The 23,524-nt window shown below is 30.3% G+C and overlaps 22 non-coding genes across 22 annotated transcripts; all 22 read right to left on the bottom strand.

Moving 5' to 3' along the window:
- Positions 1-274: 274 nt before the first annotated feature.
- On the bottom strand, positions 275-348 carry TRNAT-AGU (transfer RNA threonine (anticodon AGU)). The gene has a single exon. It is a non-coding gene; the product is annotated as a tRNA-Thr (tRNA).
- An 829-nt stretch (positions 349-1,177) lies between these two features.
- TRNAT-CGU (transfer RNA threonine (anticodon CGU)) lies at positions 1,178-1,251 on the bottom strand. Its single transcript has one exon. It is a non-coding gene; the product is annotated as a tRNA-Thr (tRNA).
- An 842-nt stretch (positions 1,252-2,093) lies between these two features.
- TRNAT-AGU (transfer RNA threonine (anticodon AGU)) lies at positions 2,094-2,167 on the bottom strand. The gene has a single exon. It is a non-coding gene; the product is annotated as a tRNA-Thr (tRNA).
- An 828-nt stretch (positions 2,168-2,995) lies between these two features.
- Positions 2,996-3,069, bottom strand: TRNAT-CGU (transfer RNA threonine (anticodon CGU)). Its single transcript has one exon. It is a non-coding gene; the product is annotated as a tRNA-Thr (tRNA).
- A 1,743-nt stretch (positions 3,070-4,812) lies between these two features.
- Positions 4,813-4,886, bottom strand: TRNAT-CGU (transfer RNA threonine (anticodon CGU)). Its single transcript has one exon. It is a non-coding gene; the product is annotated as a tRNA-Thr (tRNA).
- Positions 4,887-5,728: 842 nt separating this feature from the next.
- TRNAT-AGU (transfer RNA threonine (anticodon AGU)) lies at positions 5,729-5,802 on the bottom strand. Its single transcript has one exon. It is a non-coding gene; the product is annotated as a tRNA-Thr (tRNA).
- Positions 5,803-6,630: 828 nt separating this feature from the next.
- On the bottom strand, positions 6,631-6,704 carry TRNAT-UGU (transfer RNA threonine (anticodon UGU)). The gene has a single exon. It is a non-coding gene; the product is annotated as a tRNA-Thr (tRNA).
- An 841-nt stretch (positions 6,705-7,545) lies between these two features.
- TRNAT-AGU (transfer RNA threonine (anticodon AGU)) lies at positions 7,546-7,619 on the bottom strand. The gene has a single exon. It is a non-coding gene; the product is annotated as a tRNA-Thr (tRNA).
- Positions 7,620-8,446: 827 nt separating this feature from the next.
- Positions 8,447-8,520, bottom strand: TRNAT-CGU (transfer RNA threonine (anticodon CGU)). The gene has a single exon. It is a non-coding gene; the product is annotated as a tRNA-Thr (tRNA).
- Positions 8,521-9,362: 842 nt separating this feature from the next.
- TRNAT-AGU (transfer RNA threonine (anticodon AGU)) lies at positions 9,363-9,436 on the bottom strand. Its single transcript has one exon. It is a non-coding gene; the product is annotated as a tRNA-Thr (tRNA).
- Positions 9,437-11,179: 1,743 nt separating this feature from the next.
- On the bottom strand, positions 11,180-11,253 carry TRNAT-AGU (transfer RNA threonine (anticodon AGU)). The gene has a single exon. It is a non-coding gene; the product is annotated as a tRNA-Thr (tRNA).
- An 826-nt stretch (positions 11,254-12,079) lies between these two features.
- Positions 12,080-12,153, bottom strand: TRNAT-CGU (transfer RNA threonine (anticodon CGU)). Its single transcript has one exon. It is a non-coding gene; the product is annotated as a tRNA-Thr (tRNA).
- An 842-nt stretch (positions 12,154-12,995) lies between these two features.
- On the bottom strand, positions 12,996-13,069 carry TRNAT-AGU (transfer RNA threonine (anticodon AGU)). The gene has a single exon. It is a non-coding gene; the product is annotated as a tRNA-Thr (tRNA).
- Positions 13,070-13,898: 829 nt separating this feature from the next.
- On the bottom strand, positions 13,899-13,972 carry TRNAT-CGU (transfer RNA threonine (anticodon CGU)). The gene has a single exon. It is a non-coding gene; the product is annotated as a tRNA-Thr (tRNA).
- An 842-nt stretch (positions 13,973-14,814) lies between these two features.
- TRNAT-AGU (transfer RNA threonine (anticodon AGU)) lies at positions 14,815-14,888 on the bottom strand. The gene has a single exon. It is a non-coding gene; the product is annotated as a tRNA-Thr (tRNA).
- Positions 14,889-15,716: 828 nt separating this feature from the next.
- On the bottom strand, positions 15,717-15,790 carry TRNAT-CGU (transfer RNA threonine (anticodon CGU)). Its single transcript has one exon. It is a non-coding gene; the product is annotated as a tRNA-Thr (tRNA).
- An 841-nt stretch (positions 15,791-16,631) lies between these two features.
- On the bottom strand, positions 16,632-16,705 carry TRNAT-AGU (transfer RNA threonine (anticodon AGU)). Its single transcript has one exon. It is a non-coding gene; the product is annotated as a tRNA-Thr (tRNA).
- Positions 16,706-17,533: 828 nt separating this feature from the next.
- TRNAT-CGU (transfer RNA threonine (anticodon CGU)) lies at positions 17,534-17,607 on the bottom strand. The gene has a single exon. It is a non-coding gene; the product is annotated as a tRNA-Thr (tRNA).
- A 1,743-nt stretch (positions 17,608-19,350) lies between these two features.
- TRNAT-CGU (transfer RNA threonine (anticodon CGU)) lies at positions 19,351-19,424 on the bottom strand. The gene has a single exon. It is a non-coding gene; the product is annotated as a tRNA-Thr (tRNA).
- A 1,743-nt stretch (positions 19,425-21,167) lies between these two features.
- On the bottom strand, positions 21,168-21,241 carry TRNAT-CGU (transfer RNA threonine (anticodon CGU)). The gene has a single exon. It is a non-coding gene; the product is annotated as a tRNA-Thr (tRNA).
- Positions 21,242-22,082: 841 nt separating this feature from the next.
- Positions 22,083-22,156, bottom strand: TRNAT-AGU (transfer RNA threonine (anticodon AGU)). Its single transcript has one exon. It is a non-coding gene; the product is annotated as a tRNA-Thr (tRNA).
- An 828-nt stretch (positions 22,157-22,984) lies between these two features.
- Positions 22,985-23,058, bottom strand: TRNAT-CGU (transfer RNA threonine (anticodon CGU)). The gene has a single exon. It is a non-coding gene; the product is annotated as a tRNA-Thr (tRNA).
- Between the last annotated feature and the right edge of the window lie 466 nt (positions 23,059-23,524).

The following is a 23,524-nucleotide window of genomic DNA, read 5'->3' as shown; positions in this document are numbered from 1 at the left end:
CAAATTAATTTTGCAGTTACCCAATATGATGAAGGCTATTTTGTAAAAATTCATATATTTACCTTAACATAGGCATATTTCTACAAATTAACTTATATTGAAATAGGGTGAAGTTTTGTTGTTTGTCATCTTCTGACATGGATGGCATCTTTAAACTTTTTTACATTGGTGACCAAATGTGCCAAAGTGAAAGCAGATAAAGGTTTTACACATCTTATTTTGTTATGCATCAACAAAAAACTACATACTGGTGTGATAAAAAGGTATCAAGCAAAGGCACTACTGTGATTTGAACTCAGGATCTCCTGTTTACTAGACAGGTGCTTTAACCAACTAAGCCACAGTGCCACTTGCACTGCCTTATGTATAATGACAAATTATATGTCTAAAGTATAATATTTTTTATTATTTTTATATTTTTTTTTGAAACAAGTATTTTATTAATTCTTTAAACAGTTGGAAACTTACAGTAAGTTATGTAATGCTTTTCTCTCCTTTATTTTGTATATACAGGCCCTACATTCATACAATGTCTTGTCCAAGTAACTTGTTAATATGCTTTATTGTAGTAGATATTATGGCATTGTTATTAATGTAGTCATCCCTGGGAAATTAAAGTCAGTCTTTTGTTGGTACTCATACAGTTAAAAAGTAGTCGTGAAATGAAAAAATTAGATCTCAATGATAGAATTAATGTTAACATTTTATCTGGAAGCTTGCTCAATAAATGGAAAGATTGATTTCTGGAATTTCTTTCCTAACACAATATTGTTTATGTTAAGTAATACATAATCCATTATTTTCTATTGCTCTCCAAACTCTGATGACTAAATTGTCTATCCATTTATCTTGAGAAACTCACATTGTTACTGACTTTTGTTTAAACATTTCCTCTGACTGGACACCATATTGTTTCTGGAGATTGCTCAGACATGAATATTGCCAATTTCTGGAATTCTTTTCTAGTTACCTTGGCATCAATTTACTTCTACAAAAAAACTGATATTAAAAAAGGGGAATATTGCATTTTTTTGTGTTTTCTGATTTGGACTGTATCTAGAAATGTAGTACATTTTACTGAACATGTGAGAAAGGGTAAAGGCTGCTGAAGCATTCACGTGTCTTTTTGTGATGAATTAACAACAAACTATGTTCTGAGATGATGAAAATAAATGAAAGGCACTGCTGAGATTTGAACTCAGGATCTCCTGTTTACGAGACAGGCGCTTTAATCAACTAAGCCACAGCACCACATGATGCTCAAAAGCTTCACAAAGAAAAATTATATATCTAAGATATGCTATTTGGTAACAATTTTTGTCATTCTTATAACTATTGCTTCATCAGTTTTTCAAACCGGTGGAAATTTAGAGTATAAATAGAAAGTTGTGTTCTCTCTTTTCATTCATGATTTACAGGACCTACATTCTTAAAATATCTTGTCGAAGTAATTTTCTAATATATTTTTTTAGCACTTTTATTGATTTCTCTGTAAGTAATGCTACATGGGAATAAATGTCAATTAATTTTTGATATTCAGAAAACAAAAACATGTAGTAAAATTAAGAACTCTGTTTTAAAAAGTCAGAATTATGGTGAACATTCTTTATTTATGCTTTTTCAAGAGAATTTTAGCTTTTCATCAAGAACTATTTTCCTAACACAATTTTAAGGATGTTATGGAAATAAATATGGGTTAAATGTCAATGATTCTCTAGCTATGATGACTAAACTGACTCTCAAATTACTGTACCTTGGGAAACTTACTTTTTTACAGACATTTTAACACTTCCTGTGTTGTTCTCTTTTGACTGTACTCCAAATTAATTTTGCAGTTACCCAATATGATGAAGGCTATTTTGTAAAAATTCATATATTTACCTTAACATAGGCATATTTCTACAAATTAACTTATATTGAAATAGGGTGAAGTTTTGTTGTTTGTCATCTTCTGACATGGATGGCATCTTTAAACTTTTTTACATTGGTGACCAAATGTGCCAAAGTGAAAGCAGATAAAGGTTTTACACATCTTATTTTGTTATGCATCAACAAAAAACTACATACTGGTGTGATAAAAAGGTATCAAGCAAAGGCGCTGCTGTGATTTGAACTCAGGATCTCCTGTTTACTAGACAGGCGCTTTAACCAACTAAGCCACAGTGCCACTTGCCCTGCCTTATGTATAATGACAAATTATATGTCTAAAGTATAATATTTTTTATTATTTTTATATATTTTTTTGAAACAAGTATTTTATTAATTCTTTAAACAGTTGGAAACTTACAGTAAGTTATGTAATGCTTTTCTCTCCTTTATTTTGTATATACAGGCCCTACATTCATACAATGTCTTGTCCAAGTCACTTGTTAATATGCTTTATTGTAATAGATATTATGGCGTTGTTATTAATGTAGTCATCCCTGGGAAATTAAAGTCAGTCTTTTGTTGGTACTCATACAGTTAAAAAGTAGTCGTGAAATGAAAAAATGAGATCTCAATGATATAATTAATGTTAACATTTTATCTGGAAGCTTGCTCAATAAATGGAAAGATTGATTTCTGGAATTTCTTTCCTAACACAATATTGTTTATGTTAAGTAATACATAATCCATTATTTTCTATTGCTCTCCAAACTCTGATGACTAAACTGTCTATCCATTTATCTTGAGAAACTCACATTGTTAGTGACTTTTGTTTAAACATTTCCTCTGACTGGACACTATATTGTTTCTGGAGATTGCTCAGACATGAATATTGCCAATTTCTGGAATTCTTTTCTAGTTACCTTGGCATCAATTTACTTCTACAAAAAAACTGATATTAAAAAAGGGGAATATTGCATTTTTTTGTGTTTCTGATTTGGACTGTATCTAGAAATGTGGTACATTTTACTGAAAATGTGAGAAAGGGTAAAGGCTGCTGAAGCATTCACGTGTCTTTTTGTGATGAATTAACAACAAACTATGTTCTGAAATGATGAAAATAAATGAAAGGCACTGCTGAGATTTGAACTCAGGATCTCCTGTTTACGAGACAGGCGCTTTAACCAACTAAGCCACAGCACCACATGATGCTCAAAAGCTTCACAAAGAAAAATGATATATCTAAGATATGCTATTTGGTAACAATTTTTGTCATTCTTATAACTATTGCTTCATCAGTTTTTCAAACCGGTGGAAATTTAGAGTATAAATAGAAAGTTGTGTTCTCTCTTTTCATTCATGATTTACAGGACCTACATTCTTAAAATATCTTGTCGAAGTAATTTTCTAATATATTTTTTAGCACTTTTATTGATTTCTCTGTAAGTAATGCTACATGGGAATAAATGTCAATTAATTTTTGATATTCAGAAAACAAAAACATGTAGTAAAATTAAGAACTCTGTTTTAAAAAGTCAGAATTATGGTGAACATTCTTTATTTATGCTTTTTCAAGAGAATTTTAGCTTTTCATCAAGAAGTATTTTCCTAACACAATTTTAAGGATGTTATGGAAATAAATATGGGTTAAATGTCAATGATTCTCTAGCTATGATGACTAAACTGACTCTCAAATTACTGTACCTTGGGAAACTTACTTTTTTACAGACATTTTAACACTTCCTGTGTTATTCTCTTTTGACTGTACTCCAAATTAATTTTGCAGTTACCCAATATGATGAAGGCTATTTTGTAAAAATTCATATATTTACCTTAACATAGGCATATTTCTACAAATTAACTAATATTGAAATAGGGTGAAGTTTTGTTGTTTGTCATCTTCTGACATGGATGGCATCTTTAAACTTTTTTACATTGGTGACCAAATGTGCCAAAGTGAAAGCAGATAAAGGTTTTACACATCTTATTTTGTTATGCATCAACAAAAAACTACATACTGGTGTGATAAAAAGGTATCAAGCAAAGGTACTGCTGTGATTTGAACTCAAGATCTCCTGTTTACTAGACAGGCACTTTAACCAACTAAGCCACAGTGCCACTTGCACTGCCTTATGTATAATGACAAATTATATGTCTAAAGTATAATATTTTTTATTATTTTTATATATTTTTTTGAAACAAGTATTTTATTAATTCTTTAAACAGTTGGAAACTTACAGTAAGTTATGTAATGCTTTTCTCTCCTTTATTTTGTATATACAGGCCCTACATTCATACAATGTCTTGTCCAAGTCACTTGTTAATATGCTTTATTGTAATAGATATTATGGCGTTGTTATTAATGTAGTCATCCCTGGGAAATTAAAGTCAGTCTTTTGTTGGTACTCATACAGTTAAAAAGTAGTCGTGAAATGAAAAAATGAGATCTCAATGATAGAATTAATGTTAACATTTTATCTGGAAGCTTGCTCAATAAATGGAAAGATTGATTTCTGGAATTTCTTTCCTAACACAATATTGTTTATGTTAAGTAATACATAATCCATTATTTTCTATTGCTCTCCAAACTCTGATGACTAAATTGTCTATCCATTTATCTTGAGAAACTCACATTGTTACTGACTTTTGTTTAAACATTTCCTCTGACTGGTCACCATATTGTTTCTGGAGATTGCTCAGACATGAATATTGCCAATTTCTGGAATTCTTTTCTAGTTACCTTGGCATCAATTTACTTCTACAAAAAAACTGATATTAAAAAAGGGGAATATTGCATTTTTTTGTGTTTCTGATTTGGACTGTATCTAGAAATGTGGTACATTTTACTGAACATGTGAGAAAGGGTAAAGGCTGCTGAAGCATTCACGTGTCTTTTTGTGATGAATTAACAACAAACTATGTTCTGAGATGATGAAAATAAATGAAAGGCACTGCTGAGATTTGAACTCAGGATCTCCTGTTTACGAGACAGGCGCTTTAACCAACTAAGCCACAGCACCACATGATGCTCAAAAGCTTCACAAAGAAAAATGATATATCTAAGATATGCTATTTGGTAACAATTTTTGACATTCTTATAACTATTGCTTCATCAATTTTTCAAACCGTTGGAAATTCATAGTATAAATAGAAAGTTGTGTTCTCTCTTTTCATTCATGATTTACAGGACCTACATTCTTAAAATATCTTGTCGAAGTAATTTTCTAATATATTTTTTTAGCACTTTTATTGATTTCTCTGTAAGTAATGCTACATGGGAATAAATGTCAATTAATTTTTGATATTCAGAAAACAAAAACATGTAGTAAAATTAAGAACTCTGTTTTAAAAAGTCAGAATTATGGTGAACATTCCTTATTTATGCTTTTTCAAGAGAATTTTAGCTTTTTATCAAGAAGTATTTTCCTAACACAATTTTAAGGATGTTATGGAAATAAATATGGGTTAAATGTCAATGATTCTCTAGCTATGATGACTAAACTGACTCTCAAATTACTGTACCTTGGGAAACTTACTTTTTTACAGACATTTTAACACTTCCTGTGTTATTCTCTTTTGACTGTACTCCAAATTAATTTTGCACTTACCCAATATGATGAAGGCTATTTTGTAAAAATTCATATATTTACCTTAACATAGGCATATTTCTACAAATTAACTTATATTGAAATAGGGTGAAGTTTTGTTGTTTGTCATCTTCTGACATGGATGGCATCTTTAAACTTTTTTACATTGGTGACCAAATGTGCCAAAGTGAAAGCAGATAAAGGTTTTACACATCTTATTTTGTTATGCATCAACAAAAAACTACATACTGGTGTGATAAAAAGGTATCAAGCAAAGGCGCTGCTGTGATTTGAACTCAGGATCTCCTGTTTACTAGACAGGTGCTTTAACCAACTAAGCCACAGTGCCACTTGCCCTGCCTTATGTATAATGACAAATTATATGTCTAAAGTATAATATTTTTTATTATTTTTATATATTTTTTTGAAACAAGTATTTTATTAATTCTTTAAACAGTTGGAAACTTACAGTAAGTTATGTAATGCTTTTCTCTCCTTTATTTTGTATATACAGGCCCTACATTCATACAATGTCTTGTCCAAGTCACTTGTTAATATGCTTTATTGTAATAGATATTATGGCGTTGTTATTAATGTAGTCATCCCTGGGAAATTAAAGTCAGTCTTTTGTTGGTACTCATACAGTTAAAAAGTAGTCGTGAAATGAAAAAATGAGATCTCAATGATATAATTAATGTTAACATTTTATCTGGAAGCTTGCTCAATAAATGGAAAGATTGATTTCTGGAATTTCTTTCCTAACACAATATTGTTTATGTTAAGTAATACATAATCCATTATTTTCTATTGCTCTCCAAACTCTGATGACTAAACTGTCTATCCATTTATCTTGAGAAACTCACATTGTTAGTGACTTTTGTTTAAACATTTCCTCTGACTGGACACTATATTGTTTCTGGAGATTGCTCAGACATGAATATTGCCAATTTCTGGAATTCTTTTCTAGTTACCTTGGCATCAATTTACTTCTACAAAAAAACTGATATTAAAAAAGGGGAATATTGCATTTTTTTGTGTTTCTGATTTGGACTGTATCTAGAAATGTGGTACATTTTACTGAACATGTGAGAAAGGGTAAAGGCTGCTGAAGCATTCACGTGTCTTTTTGTGATGAATTAACAACAAACTATGTTCTGAGATGATGAAAATAAATGAAAGGCACTGCTGAGATTTGAACTCAGGATCTCCTGTTTACAAGACAGGCGCTTTAACCAACTAAGCCACAGCACCACATGATGCTCAAAAGCTTCACAAAGAAAAATGATATATCTAAGATATGCTATTTGGTAACAATTTTTGTCATTCTTATAACTATTGCTTCATCAGTTTTTCAAACCGGTGGAAATTTAGAGTATAAATAGAAAGTTGTGTTCTCTCTTTTCATTCATGATTTACAGGACCTACATTCTTAAAATATCTTGTCGAAGTAATTTTCTAATATATTTTTTAGCACTTTTATTGATTTCTCTGTAAGTAATGCTACATGGGAATAAATGTCAATTAATTTTTGATATTCAGAAAACAAAAACATGTAGTAAAATTAAGAACTCTGTTTTAAAAAGTCAGAATTATGGTGAACATTCTTTATTTATGCTTTTTCAAGAGAATTTTAGCTTTTCATCAAGAAGTATTTTCCTAACACAATTTTAAGGATGTTATGGAAATAAATATGGGTTAAATGTCAATGATTCTCTAGCTATGATGACTAAACTGACTCTCAAATTACTGTACCTTGGGAAACTTACTTTTTTACAGACATTTTAACACTTCCTGTGTTATTCTCTTTTGACTGTACTCCAAATTAATTTTGCAGTTACCCAATATGATGAAGGCTATTTTGTAAAAATTCATATATTTACCTTAACATAGGCATATTTCTACAAATTAACTTATATTGAAATAGGGTGAAGTTTTGTTGTTTGTCATCTTCTGACATGGATGGCATCTTTAAACTTTTTTACATTGGTGACCAAATGTGCCAAAGTGAAAGCAGATAAAGGTTTTACACATCTTATTTTGTTATGCATCAACAAAAAACTACATACTGGTGTGATAAAAAGGTATCAAGCAAAGGCGCTGCTGTGATTTGAACTCAGGATCTCCTGTTTACTAGACAGGTGCTTTAACCAACTAAGCCACAGTGCCACTTGCCCTGCCTTATGTATAATGACAAATTATATGTCTAAAGTATAATATTTTTTATTATTTTTATATATTTTTTTGAAACAAGTATTTTATTAATTCTTTAAACAGTTGGAAACTTACAGTAAGTTATGTAATGCTTTTCTCTCCTTTATTTTGTATATACAGGCCCTACATTCATACAATGTCTTGTCCAAGTCACTTGTTAATATGCTTTATTGTAATAGATATTATGGCGTTGTTATTAATGTAGTCATCCCTGGGAAATTAAAGTCAGTCTTTTGTTGGTACTCATACAGTTAAAAAGTAGTCGTGAAATGATAAAAATGAGATCTCGATAGAATTAATGTTAACATTTTATCTGGAAGCTTGCTCAATAAATGGAAAGATTGATTTCTGGAATTTCTTTCCTAACACAATATTGTTTATGTTAAGTAATACATAATCCATTATTTTCTATTGCTCTCCAAACTCTGATGACTAAATTGTCTATCCATTTATCTTGAGAAACTCACATTGTTACTGACTTTTGTTTAAACATTTCCTCTGACTGGACACCATATTGTTTCTGGAGATTGCTCAGACATGAATATTGCCAATTTCTGGAATTCTTTTCTAGTTACCTTGGCATCAATTTACTTCTACAAAAAAACTGATATTAAAAAAGGGGAATATTGCATTTTTTTGTGTTTTCTGATTTGGACTGTATCTAGAAATGTGGTACATTTTACTGAACATGTGAGAAAGGGTAAAGGCTGCTGAAGCATTCACGTGTCTTTTTGTGATGAATTAACAACAAACTATGTTCAGAGATGATGAAAATAAATGAAAGGCACTGCTGAGATTTGAACTCAGGATCTCCTGTTTACGAGACAGGCGCTTTAACCAACTAAGCCACAGCACCACATGATGCTCAAAAGCTTCACAAAGAAAAATGATATATCTAAGATATGCTGTTTGGTAACAATTTTTGACATTCTTATAACTATTGCTTCATCAATTTTTCAAACCGGTGGAAATTTAGAGTATAAATAGAAAGTTGTGTTCTCTCTTTTTATTCATGATTTACAGGACCTACATTCTTAAAATATCTTGTCAAAGTAATTTTCTAATATATTTCTTTAGCACTTTTATTGATTTCTCTGTAAGTAATGCTACATGGGAATAAATGTCAATTAATTTTTGATATTCAGAAAACAAAAACATGTAGTAAAATTAAGAACTCTGTTTAAAAAAGTCAGAATTATGGTGAATATTCCTTATTTATGCTTTTTCAAGAGAATTTTAGCTTTTCATCAAGAAGTATTTTCCTAACACAATTTTAAGGATGTTATGGAAATAAATATGGGTTAAATGTCAATGATTCTCTAGCTATGATGACTAAACTGACTCTCAAATTACTGTACCTTGGGAAACTTACTTTTTTACAGACATTTTAACACTTCCTGTGTTATTCTCTTTTGACTGTACTCCAAATTAATTTTGCACTTACCCAATATGATGAAGGCTATTTTGTAAAAATTCATATATTTACCTTAACATAGGCATATTTCTACAAATTAACTTATATTGAAATAGGGTGAAGTTTTGTTGTTTGTCATCTTCTGACATGGATGGCATCTTTAAACTTTTTTACATTGGTGACCAAATGTGCCAAAGTGAAAGCAGATAAAGGTTTTACACATCTTATTTTGTTATGCATCAACAAAAAACTACATACTGGTGTGATAAAAAGGTATCAAGCAAAGGCGCTGCTGTAATTTGAACTCAGGATCTCCTGTTTACTAGACAGGCGCTTTAACCAACTAAGCCACAGTGCCACTTGCCCTGCCTTATGTATAATGACAAATTATATGTCTAAAGTATAATATTTTTTATTATTTTTATATATTTTTTTGAAACAAGTATTTTATTAATTCTTTAAACAGTTGGAAACTTACAGTAAGTTATGTAATGCTTTTCTCTCCTTTATTTTGTATATACAGGCCCTACATTCATACAATGTCTTGTCCAAGTCACTTGTTAATATGCTTTATTGTAATAGATATTATGGCGTTGTTATTAATGTAGTCATCCCTGGGAAATTAAAGTCAGTCTTTTGTTGGTACTCATACAGTTAAAAAGTAGTTGTGAAATGAAAAAATGAGATCTCAATGATATAATTAATGTTAACATTTTATCTGGAAGCTTGCTCAATAAATGGAAAGATTGATTTCTGGAATTTCTTTCCTAACACAATATTGTTTATGTTAAGTAATACATAATCCATTATTTTCTATTGCTCTCCAAACTCTGATGACTAAACTGTCTATCCATTTATCTTGAGAAACTCACATTGTTAGTGACTTTTGTTTAAACATTTCCTCTGACTGGACACTATATTGTTTCTGGAGATTGCTCAGACATGAATATTGCCAATTTCTGGAATTCTTTTCTAGTTACCTTGGCATCAATTTACTTCTACAAAAAAACTGATATTAAAAAAGGGGAATATTGCATTTTTTTGTGTTTCTGATTTGGACTGTATCTAGAAATGTGGTACATTTTACTGAAAATGTGAGAAAGGGTAAAGGCTGCTGAAGCATTCACGTGTCTTTTTGTGATGAATTAACAACAAACTATGTTCTGAAATGATGAAAATAAATGAAAGGCACTGCTGAGAATTGAACTCAGGATCTCCTGTTTACGAGACAGGCTTTAACCAACTAAGCCACAGCACCACATGATGCTCAAAAGCTTCACAAAGAAAAATGATATATCTAAGATATGCTGTTTGGTAACAATTTTTGACATTCTTATAACTATTGCTTCATCAATTTTTCAAACCGGTGGAAATTTAGAGTATAAATAGAAAGTTGTGTTCTCTCTTTTTATTCATGATTTACAGGACCTACATTCTTAAAATATCTTGTCAAAGTAATTTTCTAATATATTTCTTTAGCACTTTTATTGATTTCTCTGTAAGTAATGCTACATGGGAATAAATGTCAATTAATTTTTGATATTCAGAAAACAAAAACATGTAGTAAAATTAAGAACTCTGTTTTAAAAAGTCAGAATTATGGTGAATATTCCTTATTTATGCTTTTTCAAGAGAATTTTAGCTTTTCATCAAGAAGTATTTTCCTAACACAATTTTAAGGATGTTATGGAAATAAATATGGGTTAAATGTCAATGATTCTCTAGCTATGATGACTAAACTGACTCTCAAATTACTGTACCTTGGGAAACTTACTTTTTTACAGACATTTTAACACTTCCTGTGTTATTCTCTTTTGACTGTACTCCAAATTAATTTTGCACTTACCCAATATGATGAAGGCTATTTTGTAAAAATTCATATATTTACCTTAACATAGGCATATTTCTACAAATTAACTTATATTGAAATAGGGTGAAGTTTTGTTGTTTGTCATCTTCTGACATGGATGGCATCTTTAAACTTTTTTACATTGGTGACCAAATGTGCCAAAGTGAAAGCAGATAAAGGTTTTACACATCTTATTTTGTTATGCATCAACAAAAAAACTACATACTGGTGTGATAAAAAGGTATCAAGCAAAGGCGCTGCTGTGATTTGAACTCAGGATCTCCTGTTTACTAGACAGGTGCTTTAACCAACTAAGCCACAGTGCCACTTGCCCTGCCTTATGTATAATGACAAATTATATGTCTAAAGTATAATATTTTTTATTATTTTTATATATTTTTTTGAAACAAGTATTTTATTAATTCTTTAAACAGTTGGAAACTTACAGTAAGTTATGTAATGCTTTTCTCTCCTTTATTTTGTATATACAGGCCCTACATTCATACAATGTCTTGTCCAAGTCACTTGTTAATATGCTTTATTGTAATAGATATTATGGCCTTGTTATTAATGTAGTCATCCCTGGGAAATTAAAGTCAGTCTTTTGTTGGTACTCATACAGTTAAAAAGTAGTCGTGAAATGAAAAAAATGAGATCTCGATAGAATTAATGTTAACATTTTATCTGGAAGCTTGCTCAATAAATGGAAAGATTGATTTCTGGAATTTCTTTCCTAACACAATATTGTTTATGTTAAGTAATACATAATCCATTATTTTCTATTGCTCTCCAAACTCTGATGACTAAATTGTCTATCCATTTATCTTGAGAAGCTCACATTGTTACTGACTTTTGTTTAAACATTTCCTCTGACTGGACACCATATTGTTTCTGGAGATTGCTCAGACATGAATATTGCCAATTTCTGGAATTCTTTTCTAGTTACCTTGGCATCAATTTACTTCTACAAAAAAACTGATATTAAAAAAGGGGAATATTGCATTTTTTTGTGTTTCTGATTTGGACTGTATCTAGAAATGTGGTACATTTTACTGAACATGTGAGAAAGGGTAAAAGCTGCTGAAGCATTCACGTGTCTTTTTGTGATGAATTATCAACAAACTATGTTCTGAGATGATGAAAATAAATGAAAGGCACTGCTGAGATTTGAACTCAGGATCTTCTGTTTACGAGACAGGCGCTTTAACCAACTAAGCCACAGCACCACATGATGCTCAAAAGCTTCACAAAGAAAAATGATATATCTAAGATATGCTATTTGGTAACAATTTTTGTCATTCTTATAACTATTGCTTCATCAATTTTTCAAACCGGTGGAAATTTAGAGTATAAATAGAAAGTTGTGTTCTCTCTTTTTATTCATGATTTACAGGACCTACATTCTTAAAATATATTGTCAAAGTAATTTTCTAATATATTTTTTTAGCACTTTTATTGATTTCTCTGTAAGTAATGCTACATGGGAATAAATGTCAATTAATTTTTGATATTCAGAAAACAAAAACATGTAGTAAAATTAAGAACTCTGTTTTAAAAAGTCAGAATTATGGTGAACATTCTTTATTTATGCTTTTTCAAGAGAATTTTAGCTTTTCATCAAGAAGTATTTTCCTAACACAATTTTAAGGATGTTATGGAAATAAATATGGGTTAAATGTCAATGATTCTCTAGCTATGATGACTAAACTGACTCTCAAATTACTGTACCTTGGGAAACTTACTTTTTTACAGACATTATAACACTTCCTGTGTTATTCTCTTTTGACTGTACTCCAAATTAATTTTGCAGTTACCCAATATGATGAAGGCTATTTTGTAAAAATTCATATATTTACCTTAACATAGGCATATTTCTACAAATTAACTTATATTGAAATAGGGTGAAGTTTTGTTGTTTGTCATCTTCTGACATGGATGGCATCTTTAAACTTTTTTACATTGGTGACCAAATGTGCCAAAGTGAAAGCAGATAAAGGTTTTACACATCTTATTTTGTTATGCATCAACAAAAAACTACATACTGGTGTGATAAAAAGGTATCAAGCAAAGGCACTACTGTGATTTGAACTCAGGATCTCCTGTTTACTAGACAGGTGCTTTAACCAACTAAGCCACAGTGCCACTTGCACTGCCTTATGTATAATGACAAATTATATGTCTAAAGTATAATATTTTTTATTATTTTTATATATTTTTTTGAAACAAGTATTTTATTAATTCTTTAAACAGTTGGAAACTTACAGTAAGTTATGTAATGCTTTTCTCTCCTTTATTTTGTATATACAGGCCCTACATTCATACAATGTCTTGTCCAAGTAACTTGTTAATATGCTTTATTGTAGTAGATATTATGGCATTGTTATTAATGTAGTCATCCCTGGGAAATTAAAGTCAGTCTTTTGTTGGTACTCATACAGTTAAAAAGTAGTCGTGAAATGAAAAAATGAGATCTCAATGATAGAATTAATGTTAACATTTTATCTGGAAGCTTGCTCAATAAATGGAAAGATTGATTTCTGGAATTTCTTTCCTAACACAATATTGTTTATGTTAAGTAATACATAATCCATTATTTTCTATTGCTCTCCAAACTCTGATGACTAAATTGTCTATCCATTTATCTTGAGAAACTCACATTGTTACTGACTTTTGTTTAAACATTTCCTCTGACTGGACACCATATTGTTTCTGGAGATTGCTCAGACATGAATATTGCCAATTTCTGGAATTCTTTTCTAGTTACCTTGGCATCAATTTACTTCTACAAAAAAACTGATATTAAAAAAGGGGAATATTGCATTTTTTTGTGTTTTCTTATTTGGACTGTATCTAGAAATGTGGTACATTTTACTGAACATGTGAGAAAGGGTAAAGGCTGCTGAAGCATTCACGTGTCTTTTTGTGATGAATTAACAACAAACTATGTTCTGAGATGATGAAAATAAATGAAAGGCACTGCTGAGATTTGAACTCAGGATCTCCTGTTTACGAGACAGGCGCTTTAATCAACTAAGCCACAGCACCACATGATGCTCAAAAGCTTCACAAAGAAAAATTATATATCTAAGATATGCTATTTGGTAACAATTTTTGTCATTCTTATAACTATTGCTTCATCAGTTTTTCAAACCGGTGGAAATTTAGAGTATAAATAGAAAGTTGTGTTCTCTCTTTTCATTCATGATTTACAGGACCTACATTCTTAAAATATCTTGTTGAAGTAATTTTCTAATATATTTTTTTAGCACTTTTATTGATTTCTCTGTAAGTAATGCTACATGGGAATAAATGTCAATTAATTTTTGATATTCAGAAAACAAAAACATGTAGTAAAATTAAGAACTCTGTTTTAAAAAGTCAGAATTATGGTGAACATTCTTTATTTATGCTTTTTCGAGAGAATTTTAGCTTTTCATCAAGAACTATTTTCCTAACACAATTTTAAGGATGTTATGGAAATAAATATGGGTTAAATGTCAATGATTCTCTAGCTATGATGACTAAACTGACTCTCAAATTACTGTACCTTGGGAAACTTACTTTTTTACAGACATTTTAACACTTCCTGTGTTATTCTCTTTTGACTGTACTCCAAATTAATTTTGCAGTTACCCAATATGATGAAGGCTATTTTGTAAAAATTCATATATTTACCTTAACATAGGCATATTTCTACAAATTAACTTATATTGAAATAGGGTGAAGTTTTGTTGTTTGTCATCTTCTGACATGGATGGCATCTTTAAACTTTTTTACATTGGTGACCAAATGTGCCAAAGTGAAAGCAGATAAAGGTTTTACACATCTTATTTTGTTATGCATCAACAAAAAACTACATACTGGTGTGATAAAAAGGTATCAAGCAAAGGCGCTGCTGTGATTTGAACTCAGGATCTCCTGTTTACTAGACAGGCGCTTTAACCAACTAAGCCACAGTGCCACTTGCCCTGCCTTATGTATAATGACAAATTATATGTCTAAAGTATAATATTTTTTATTATTTTTATATATTTTTTTGAAACAAGTATTTTATTAATTCTTTAAACAGTTGGAAACTTACAGTAAGTTATGTAATGCTTTTCTCTCCTTTATTTTGTATATACAGGCCCTACATTCATACAATGTCTTGTCCAAGTCACTTGTTAATATGCTTTATTGTAATAGATATTATGGCGTTGTTATTAATGTAGTCATCCCTGGGAAATTAAAGTCAGTCTTTTGTTGGTACTCATACAGTTAAAAAGTAGTAGTGAAATGAAAAAATGAGATCTCAATGATATAATTAATGTTAACATTTTATCTGGAAGCTTGCTCAATAAATGGAAAGATTGATTTCTGGAATTTCTTTCCTAACACAATATTGTTTATGTTAAGTAATACATAATCCATTATTTTCTATTGCTCTCCAAACTCTGATGACTAAACTGTCTATCCATTTATCTTGAGAAACTCACATTGTTAGTGACTTTTGTTTAAACATTTCCTCTGACTGGACACTATATTGTTTCTGGAGATTGCTCAGACATGAATATTGCCAATTTCTGGAATTCTTTTCTAGTTACCTTGGCATCAATTTACTTCTACAAAAAAACTGATATTAAAAAAGGGGAATATTGCATTTTTTTGTGTTTCTGATTTGGACTGTATCTAGAAATGTGGTACATTTTACTGAAAATGTGAGAAAGGGTAAAGGCTGCTGAAGCATTCACGTGTCTTTTTGTGATGAATTAACAACAAACTATGTTCTGAAATGATGAAAATAAATGAAAGGCACTGCTGAGATTTGAACTCAGGATCTCCTGTTTACGAGACAGGCGCTTTAACCAACTAAGCCACAGCACCACATGATGCTCAAAAGCTTCACAAAGAAAAATGATATATCTAAGATATGCTATTTGGTAACAATTTTTGTCATTCTTATAACTATTGCTTCATCAGTTTTTCAAACCGGTGGAAATTTAGAGTATAAATAGAAAGTTGTGTTCTCTCTTTTCATTCATGATTTACAGGACCTACATTCTTAAAATATCTTGTCGAAGTAATTTTCTAATATATTTTTTAGCACTTTTATTGATTTCTCTGTAAGTAATGCTACATGGGAATAAATGTCAATTAATTTTTGATATTCAGAAAACAAAAACATGTAGTAAAATTAAGAACTCTGTTTTAAAAAGTCAGAATTATGGTGAACATTCTTTATTTATGCTTTTTCAAGAGAATTTTAGCTTTTCATCAAGAAGTATTTTCCTAACACAACTTTAAGGATGTTATGGAAATAAATATGGGTTAAATGTCAATGATTCTCTAGCTATGATGACTAAACTGACTCTCAAATTACTGTACCTTGAGAAACTTACTTTTTTACAGACATTTTAACACTTCCTGTGTTATTCTCTTTTGACTGTACTCCAAATTAATTTTGCAGTTACCCAATATGATGAAGGCTATTTTGTAAAAATTCATATATTTACCTTAACATAGGCATATTTCTACAAATTAACTTATATTGAAATAGGGTGAAGTTTTGTTGTTTGTCATCTTCTGACATGGATGGCATCTTTAAACTTTTTTACATTGGTGACCAAATGTGCCAAAGTGAAAGCAGATAAAGGTTTTACACATCTTATTTTGTTATGCATCAACAAAAAACTACATACTGGTGTGATAAAAAGGTATCAAGCAAAGGCGCTACTGTGATTTGAACTCAGGATCTCCTGTTTACTAGACAGGCGCTTTAACCAACTAAGCCACAGTGCCACTTGCCCTGCCTTATGTATAATGACAAATTATATGTCTAAAGTATAATATTTTTTATTATTTTTATATATTTTTTTGAAACAAGTATTTTATTAATTCTTTAAACAGTTGGAAACTTACAGTAAGTTATGTAATGCTTTTCTCTCCTTTATTTTGTATATACAGGCCCTACATTCATACAATGTCTTGTCCAAGTCACTTGTTAATATGCTTTATTGTAATAGATATTATGGCGTTGTTATTAATGTAGTCATCCCTGGGAAATTAAAGTCAGTCTTTTGTTGGTACTCATACAGTTAAAAAGTAGTCGTGAAATGAAAAAATGAGATCTCAATGATATAATTAATGTTAACATTTTATCTGGAAGCTTGCTCAATAAATGGAAAGATTGATTTCTGGAATTTCTTTCCTAACACAATATTGTTTATGTTAAGTAATACATAATCCATTATTTTCTATTGCTCTCCAAACTCTGATGACTAAACTGTCTATCCATTTATCTTGAGAAACTCACATTGTTAGTGACTTTTGTTTAAACATTTCCTCTGACTGGACACTATATTGTTTCTGGAGATTGCTCAGACATGAATATTGCCAATTTCTGGAATTCTTTTCTAGTTACCTTGGCATCAATTTACTTCTACAAAAAAACTGATATTAAAAAAGGGGAATATTGCATTTTTTTGTGTTTCTGATTTGGACTGTATCTAGAAATGTGGTACATTTTACTGAAAATGTGAGAAAGGGTAAAGGCTGCTGAAGCATTCACGTGTCTTTTTGTGATGAATTAACAACAAACTATGTTCTGAAATGATGAAAATAAATGAAAGGCACTGCTGAGATTTGAACTCAGGATCTCCTGTTTACGAGACAGGCGCTTTAACCAACTAAGCCACAGCACCACATGATGCTCAAAAGCTTCACAAAGAAAAATGATATATCTAAGATATGCTATTTGGTAACAATTTTTGTCATTCTTATAACTATTGCTTCATCAGTTTTTCAAACCGGTGGAAATTTAGAGTATAAATAGAAAGTTGTGTTCTCTCTTTTCATTCATGATTTACAGGACCTACATTCTTAAAATATCTTGTCGAAGTAATTTTCTAATATATTTTTTAGCACTTTTATTGATTTCTCTGTAAGTAATGCTACATGGGAATAAATGTCAATTAATTTTTGATATTCAGAAAACAAAAACATGTAGTAAAATTAAGAACTCTGTTTTAAAAAGTCAGAATTATGGTGAACATTCTTTATTTATGCTTTTTCAAGAGAATTTTAGCTTTTCATCAAGAAGTATTTTCCTAACACAATTTTAAGGATGTTATGGAAATAAATATGGGTTAAATGTCAATGATTCTCTAGCTATGATGACTAAACTGACTCTCAAATTACTGTACCTTGAGAAACTTACTTTTTTACAGACATTTTAACACTTCCTGTGTTATTCTCTTTTGACTGTACTCCAAATTAATTTTGCAGTTACCCAATATGATGAAGGCTATTTTGTAAAAATTCATATATTTACCTTAACATAGGCATATTTCTACAAATTAACTTATATTGAAATAGGGTGAAGTTTTGTTGTTTGTCATCTTCTGACATGGATGGCATCTTTAAACTTTTTTACATTGGTGACCAAATGTGCCAAAGTGAAAGCAGATAAAGGTTTTACACATCTTATTTTGTTATGCATCAACAAAAAACTACATACTGGTGTGATAAAAAGGTATCAAGCAAAGGTACTGCTGTGATTTGAACTCAGGATCTCCTGTTTACTAGACAGGCGATTTAACCAACTAAGCCACAGTGCCACTTGCACTGCCTTATATATAATGACAAATTATATGTCTAAAGTATAATATTTTTTATTATTTTTATATATTTTTTTGAAACAAGTATTTTATTAATTCTTTAAACAGTTGGAAACTTACAGTAAGTTATGTAATGCTTTTCTCTCCTTTATTTTGTTTATACAGGCCCTACATTCATACAATGTCTTGTCCAAGTCACTTGTTAATATGCTTTATTGTAATAGATATTATGGCGTTGTTATTAATGTAGTCATCCCTGGGAAATTAAAGTCAGTCTTTTGTTGGTACTCATACAGTTAAAAAGTAGTCGTGAAATGAAAAAATGAGATCTCAATGATATAATTAATGTTAACATTTTATCTGGAAGCTTGCTCAATAAATGGAAAGATTGATTTCTGGAATTTCTTTCCTAACACAATATTGTTTATGTTAAGTAATACATAATCCATTATTTTCTATTGCTCTCCAAACTCTGATGACTAAACTGTCTATCCATTTATCTTGAGAAACTCACATTGTTAGTGACTTTTGTTTAAACATTTCCTCTGACTGGACACTATATTGTTTCTGGAGATTGCTCAGACATGAATATTGCCAATTTCTGGAATTCTTTTCTAGTTACCTTGGTATCAATTTACTTCTACAAAAAAACTGATATTAAAAAAGGGGAATATTGCATTTTTTTGTGTTTCTGATTTGGACTGTATCTAGAAATGTGGTACATTTTACTGAACATGTGAGAAAGGGTAAAGGCTGCTGAAGCATTCACGTGTCTTTTTGTGATGAATTAACAACAAACTATGTTCTGAGATGATGAAAATAAATGAAAGGCACTGCTGAGATTTGAACTCAGGATCTCCTGTTTACGAGACAGGCGTTTTAACCAACTAAGCCACAGCACCACATGATGCTCAAAAGCTTCACAAAGAAAAATGATATATCTAAGATATGCTATTTGGTAACAATTTTTGTCATTCTTATAACTATTGCTTCATCAGTTTTTCAAACCGGTGGAAATTTAGAGTATAAATAGAAAGTCGTGTTCTCTCTTTTCATTCATGATTTACAGGACCTACATTCTTAAAATATCTTGTCGAAGTAATTTTCTAATATATTTTTTAGCACTTTTATTGATTTCTCTGTAAGTAATGCTACATGGGAATAAATGTCAATTAATTTTTGATATTCAGAAAACAAAAACATGTAGTAAAATTAAGAACTCTGTTTTAAAAAGTCAGAATTATGGTGAACATTCTTTATTTATGCTTTTTCAAGAGAATTTTAGCTTTTCATCAAGAAGTATTTTCCTAACACAATTTTAAGGATGTTATGGAAATAAATATGGGTTAAATGTCAATGATTCTCTAGCTATGATGACTAAACTGACTCTCAAATTACTGTACCTTGGGAAACTTACTTTTTTACAGACATTTTAACACTTCCTGTGTTATTCTCTTTTGACTGTACTCCAAATTAATTTTGCAGTTACCCAATATGATGAAGGCTATTTTGTAAAAATTCATATATTTACCTTAACATAGGCATATTTCTACAAATTAACTTATATTGAAATAGGGTGAAGTTTTGTTGTTTGTCATCTTCTGACATGGATGGCATCTTTAAACTTTTTTACATTGGTGACCAAATGTGCCAAAGTGAAAGCAGATAAAGGTTTTACACATCTTATTTTGTTATGCATCAACAAAAAACTACATACTGGTGTGATAAAAAGGTATCAAGCAAAGGTACTGCTGTGATTTGAACTCAAGATCTCCTGTTTACTAGACAGGCACTTTAACCAACTAAGCCACAGTGCCACTTGCACTGCCTTATGTATAATGACAAATTATATGTCTAAAGTATAATATTTTTTATTATTTTTATATATTTTTTTGAAACAAGTATTTTATTAATTCTTTAAACAGTTGGAAACTTACAGTAAGTTATGTAATGCTTTTCTCTCCTTTATTTTGTATATACAGGCCCTACATTCATACAATGTCTTGTCCAAGTCACTTGTTAATATGCTTTATTGTAATAGATATTATGGCGTTGTTATTAATGTAGTCATCCCTGGGAAATTAAAGTCAGTCTTTTGTTGGTACTCATACAGTTAAAAAGTAGTCGTGAAATGAAAAAATGAGATCTCAATGATAGAATTAATGTTAACATTTTATCTGGAAGCTTGCTCAATAAATGGAAAGATTGATTTCTGGAATTTCTTTCCTAACACAATATTGTTTATGTTAAGTAATACATAATCCATTATTTTCTATTGCTCTCCAAACTCTGATGACTAAATTGTCTATCCATTTATCTTGAGAAACTCACATTGTTAGTGACTTTTGTTTAAACATTTCCTCTGACTGGTCACCATATTGTTTCTGGAGATTGCTCAGACATGAATATTGCCAATTTCTGGAATTCTTTTCTAGTTACCTTGGCATCAATTTACTTCTACAAAAAAACTGATATTAAAAAAGGGGAATATTGCATTTTTTTGTGTTTCTGATTTGGACTGTATCTAGAAATGTGGTACATTTTACTGAACATGTGAGAAAGGGTAAAGGCTGCTGAAGCATTCACGTGTCTTTTTGTGATGAATTAACAACAAACTATGTTCTGAGATGATGAAAATAAATGAAAGGCACTGCTGAGATTTGAACTCAGGATCTCCTGTTTACGAGACAGGCGCTTTAACCAACTAAGCCACAGCACCACATGATGCTCAAAAGCTTCACAAAGAAAAATGATATATCTAAGATATGCTATTTGGTAACAATTTTTGTCATTCTTATAACTATTGCTTCATCAGTTTTTCAAACCGGTGGAAATTTAGAGTATAAATAGAAAGTTGTGTTCTCTCTTTTCATTCATGATTTACAGGACCTACATTCTTAAAATATCTTGTCGAAGTAATTTTCTAATATATTTTTTAGCACTTTTATTGATTTCTCTGTAAGTAATGCTACATGGGAATAAATGTCAATTAATTTTTGATATTCAGAAAACAAAAACATGTAGTAAAATTAAGAACTCTGTTTTAAAAAGTCAGAATTATGGTGAACATTCTTTATTTATGCTTTTTCAAGAGAATTTTAGCTTTTCATCAAGAAGTATTTTCCTAACACAATTTTAAGGATGTTATGGAAATAAATATGGGTTAAATGTCAATGATTCTCTAGCTATGATGACTAAACTGACTCTCAAATTACTGTACCTTGAGAAACTTACTTTTTTACAGACATTTTAACACTTCCTGTGTTATTCTCTTTTGACTGTACTCCAAATTAATTTTGCAGTTACCCAATATGATGAAGGCTATTTTGTAAAAATTCATATATTTACCTTAACATAGGCATATTTCTACAAATTAACTTATATTGAAATAGGGTGAAGTTTTGTTGTTTGTCATCTTCTGACATGGATGGCATCTTTAAACTTTTTTACATTGGTGACCAAATGTGCCAAAGTGAAAGCAGATAAAGGTTTTACACATCTTATTTTGTTATGCATCAACAAAAAACTACATACTGGTGTGATAAAAAGGTATCAAGCAAAGGTACTGCTGTGATTTGAACTCAGGATCTCCTGTTTACTAGACAGGCGCTTTAACCAACTAAGCCACAGTGCCACTTGCACTGCTTTATATATAATGACAAATTATATGTCTAAAGTATAATATTTTTTATTATTTTTATATATTTTTTTGAAACAAGTATTTTATTAATTCTTTAAACAGTTGGAAACTTACAGTAAGTTATGTAATGCTTTTCTCTCCTTTATTTTGTATATACAGGCCCTACATTCATACAATGTCTTGTCCAAGTCACTTGTTAATATGCTTTATTGTAATAGATATTATGGCGTTGTTATTAATGTAGTCATCCCTGGGAAATTAAAGTCAGTCTTTTGTTGGTACTCATACAGTTAAAAAGTAGTCGTGAAATGAAAAAATGAGATCTCAATGATATAATTAATGTTAACATTTTATCTGGAAGCTTGCTCAATAAATGGAAAGATTGATTTCTGGAATTTCTTTCCTAACACAATATTGTTTATGTTAAGTAATACATAATCCATTATTTTCTATTGCTCTCCAAACTCTGATGACTAAACTGTCTATCCATTTATCTTGAGAAACTCACATTGTTAGTGACTTTTGTTTAAACATTTCCTCTGACTGGACACTATATTGTTTCTGGAGATTGCTCAGACATGAATATTGCCAATTTCTGGAATTCTTTTCTAGTTACCTTGGCATCAATTTACTTCTACAAAAAAACTGATATTAAAAAAGGGGAATATTGCATTTTTTTGTGTTTCTGATTTGGACTGTATCTAGAAATGTGGTACATTTTACTGAACATGTGAGAAAGGGTAAAGGCTGCTGAAGCATTCACGTGTCTTTTTGTGATGAATTAACAACAAACTATGTTCTGAGATGATGAAAATAAATGAAAGGCACTGCTGAGATTTGAACTCAGGATCTCCTGTTTACGAGACAGGCGCTTTAACCAACTAAGCCACAGCACCACATGATGCTCAAAAGCTTCACAAAGAAAAATGATATATCTAAGATATGCTATTTGGTAACAATTTTTGTCATTCTTATAACTATTGCTTCATCAGTTTTTCAAACCGGTGGAAATTTAGAGTATAAATAGAAAGTTGTGTTCTCTCTTTTCATTCATGATTTACAGGACCTACATTCTTAAAATATCTTGTCGAAGTAATTTTCTAATATATTTTTTAGCACTTTTATTGATTTCTCTGTAAGTAATGCTACATGGGAATAAATGTCAATTAATTTTTGATATTCAGAAAACAAAAACATGTAGTAAAATTAAGAACTCTGTTTTAAAAAGTCAGAATTATGGTGAACATTCTTTATTTATGCTTTTTCAAGAGAATTTTAGCTTTTCATCAAGAAGTATTTTCCTAACACAATTTTAAGGATGTTATGGAAATAAATATGGGTTAAATGTCAATGATTCTCTAG

This window comes from Pseudophryne corroboree, chromosome 11 (genome assembly GCF_028390025.1).
Source record: "Pseudophryne corroboree isolate aPseCor3 chromosome 11, aPseCor3.hap2, whole genome shotgun sequence".
NCBI lineage: Eukaryota > Metazoa > Chordata > Amphibia > Anura > Myobatrachidae > Pseudophryne > Pseudophryne corroboree.
The sequence above is the reverse complement of the archived record's forward strand: the minus strand, read 5'-3'. Positions and strand labels throughout refer to the sequence as shown.